Source organism: Rhagoletis zephyria, unplaced genomic scaffold, assembly GCF_001687245.7.
Source record: "Rhagoletis zephyria isolate East Lansing unplaced genomic scaffold, Rhagoletis_zephyria_1.1 Rzeph_scaffold_12741, whole genome shotgun sequence".
Taxonomy (NCBI): Eukaryota; Metazoa; Arthropoda; class Insecta; order Diptera; family Tephritidae; genus Rhagoletis; species Rhagoletis zephyria.
The window spans coordinates 3,201-7,437 of record NW_016169815.1 but is presented as its reverse complement, the minus strand read 5'-3'; positions in this window follow the sequence as shown (position 1 = coordinate 7,437).

Below are 4,237 nucleotides of genomic sequence, written 5' to 3'. Positions count from 1 at the left end.
CCTCAAAAATATTTTAACTATTGCATAGTATTTTAAGCACAACCCTTCTTTAACTAAATTCGACTTTTCAAACAGGTGGCACCCCTCCTAAAAGTAATTAAAAAATAAAGTTTATTCAAAACCATTTCGATTGATACCCATATTGGGGTAATTTATTTAGCTTATTAAATAATTTGATTTTGATTTTCTTACATATAGCACAAAACTAAAACCATATTACACATCTGCAGGGCAAGCCCTTTCGTTTGACACCTACCTCCTTTTTGAAAATCGAACGAACGATACAGATTTTATGACTTGGTGTTAAATATTTAACGAAAACATCTCCTAACTCGATTAAGAAGTTTCAATTAAAAAATTTTATGGAAAATTCGAAAAAATTCGAATTAAATCGAATTTGCACCACCAAAATTCGAATCGAATAATCGAATGGTTGGGCAATGTTCGAAATTCGAAAAAAAAATCTAATTTCAACCCCCCACTACCCATCCCTAGTTCGAAATCGTATGGTTTTGCCAAACAGCCGTGTTCTAGTCGCTTATTCAGATCCGTATCTATTACGATAAATTCTCACGCAGAAGATAATGTTCAAAAAACCCTACTGAAAAGGCAAAGATAAATTTTAAACCAAAAATTCAATACAAAAGCTTGAATTGTTTTAACGATAACCGAACATTTGTTTGTGTATACAGTATATTTTGCTTTGCTGCCTTTATGCTTAAATGCACATTTGAGATACCTGCCCTAAAATGCGCATCAGTAGCAATATTTTATTTATTTATATGGAAACTGCTCCGATAGATGCATTCAACATACCTGCACATTAGAGATACCTGCCTTAAAAATTGTGCAGCTATTATCAATGGTCAAAGAAAGTATTACGTTTACCTGCACTGGCCCTACACTTACCCTAATTTGACAAGCTTTTATTTATTTTTCCCATCTCGAAGAACAACGAAAACGGCTATAAATTTATGTAGGTATATAGATAATTAGATATCATTTGCAAAAAATTTCGCTTTCAGTAATTTCTACGTGGTAGGTGCTCCTCCACATTATTTGGTTTCATAGGGATTGGGATACCTTCCTCATTGAAGTAGCAAAGAAAATTCGCTTAAGTGCTTTTTTCGGTTAAGCGCACAAATTTTTCGTGCAAAGAAAGATGGGCAGCTAAGCAAAATATACTGTATATTCATTTGTCGGTGCTGTCAATTAAAATTTTCTCACTTAATTAGGAAAAAAACAAGCAGGGTTGATCACAAATTGATCCAGATTTCTAACAGCATCACACCGATGTTGAATTTGTGTAACTTTTCTTTATCCTAATAATGGAAAATGAAAAATGAAATCTCGATCGGCGATCATTGAAACGCAGCTAGCGACTGTATACGCAAAAAAGCAATGTTGCCACTTTTTCTCATTAAACCATGTTCGAATCGTGGAAATTTTGGAAGATCACAGGGTTGCTTTTAGCATTTAGATTCTTAATGCAAAGCTGGAGTTGCATTTAATTGCATTTAGATGACGAATTTTGTTTGGATAAATGTACATTTAGAGTAGCATTTAGAGCTAAATGCGCTAAATGTGCATTTACGCGTAATCAAAAACAAAACTGTAATATACCTGCACTTACATTTAACAATATAACTATTACTTGTACAGATAGTCATAAGTTTCTAGGTTTAGTATTAGACTCGTAAGTATTCCCGTATTCCTCGGACTAAAACTAGTAAAACTGTCAAAAAATAAAAATTCGCTCAGAGCGAGAGAGTAACATTGAAAAGTACGGAATCGCTTTCTAGTAAAAAAATGGTAACTGCTGTCAGCTTCAACATAACAATTTTTGCTTATTTTGTATATAAACACACTCAGCTTACACATGTAGATTACCAAAAATACTTTCAAATTCATTAGAATCTACTTAAATAAGTAATTAAATACTTTTCAATGTGAATTAGCAGAGTGCACTTTTCTTTTGTTTGCGTTGTTTCTCAACAGTACCTCAAGTGGAGGATCATAGCGTTCTCAACAAAAAGGGCATTTTTCTTTGTATGAAAAAAGGACTGTTTCTCAAGTTGAGAAAATGCTAGTTCTCAACTTGAACTCTAATGTAATTCTCCAATTGGTCTCAAACATATCATTGAAATACTGAAATTGAAATAGTAAAATACCTTATACCTTTTTGATTGAAACGACATATATAGATGAATTTAAATATTAGTTTTTCATTTTATTATTCCTTTTGTATTATGTAGTAAATCAATATCGTATTACAATAATTCACTTCATAGTATACAGTCCGACAGTAATTTTGCCACTTGATTCACTTCGCGTTTTATTTTCTTTCAAGAATATTTGAGGATACTTTGAAGATTATTTACTTTTCGTTGGTAGTTTTCCCCTTTATATAGCTTTAGTTTTTCACTTGATAATTAAATATTCGTATCTCTATCACTTTTTACGTATCTGCGCGTGGGTTAGAGATGAGTTGGAGAATGATGTTGGATATCAACTTGAGAACTATGAATTTCTCCAAGGTTGGAGAAATATCTTTTCGGTGTTTATTGGGATATAACAAAATTTCACGGGAAATATTTCCGTAGAACATTTCAACCCATTAANGAGGATACTTTGAAGATTATTTACTTTTCGTTGGTAGTTTTCCCCTTTATATAGCTTTAGTTTTTCACTTGATAATTAAATATTCGTATCTCTATCACTTTTTACGTATCTGCGCGTGGGTTAGAGATGAGTTGGAGAATGATGTTGGATATCAACTTGAGAACTATGAATTTCTCCAAGGTTGGAGAAATATCTTTTCGGTGTTTATTGGGATATAACAAAATTTCACGGGAAATATTTCCGTAGAACATTTTAACCCATTAACTCCCGCCTAAAATGGTAATTTTGACCCTTACTTCAAGAAATCCCGCAAAAAGAAAATTTGGAAGGACTTTCGAGGATTGATATATTCTAGAAAATTAGTCTCCGGAAAATTTTACTAGGGGTCTTCTCAGAAAAAAAGCTTCATGTCACCAACGTAAAAGCCTCTAAACATTTAAAATAAAAAATCAACAAAAAAAAACAGTTTTTTGCAAAAAATTTCTTAAATTTGAGTCCGGAATAACTGTTCCTTCTTGGCACAGATTTTTTGTCCCGATGCATCAGATCGAAAAATATGTATTTTTTTACTTGCATCCCTAACACAAATGGAGTGCCACACACAGTGATGGCAAATTTAGTCAGAAAGAAGAAAGTTGAAGAGTCGATTTTTTTTGGAAATAAAGATGAGATTCGCTTTTTTCTAGAAAAAAATTTGATCCGAATTTAATCAACACAAAGTTCGATTCCAAAAAATCGCCATTTTGGAGCTATAATGCGATTAAAATTCGAATACCGAAGCTTCCAATATCGAATTTACCCATCCCTACTCCAGACTGTTCTTTGTTAGTGACATCAGACTATGGAATTCGCTACCAATTTCTGTTAAAAGCATTAAATCAGAGAGATGTTTCAAATGTGCCTCCCTCTCTTAACTTCTTCCTCTTTAGTAATTCATTTTACCTATTCTTATCCTTTACTAAAGATTCTGATATATTACTGTTAGGTTAAGTCTACAATAAGTTTAACATCTGTAATTTAAATGTTAAATTTGTGCAATGAAAAGACTATATGTCTTACCGTACATCTGTCATAAATAAATAAATAAAAATACATATTATACTTACTTAGATCGGTATGACTTTTCGAAAAGGTGGCAAGCTTTCATAAATCTCTTTCGATTAACACTTGTATTTTAATATTCTATACAACTTGCGTATAGTTTACTAAATTGCACTATTCAAGCAGCCGAAAATCCTTTTCAAACGTATTATCAAACTAAAATCTTCTTAAATCTCTTTCGTCTAACATTGTAATACAAAATTCAATTACCTGATTAATTAAGTTGAATATGGTTTTTAAAACATGTGGCAATCCTCCTAAATAAAGGTCGGAAATAAAGCCTTTTCAAACACCTTTCCCCTGATATCCATCTTTTAAAAATTTATCTATCTTAACACTTTCGTTTGACACCCGTATTTTAATGTTTGATATAATTTGTATAGAAATTATTTAAATCTGACTTTTCAAATAGGTGAAAACCCTCCTAAAAACTTATTTCAAGCTAAAACCTTCCTAAAGGTCCTTCGCCGGACATTGTAATAAATCGATTAATAAACTGATGAATTAAGTTGAA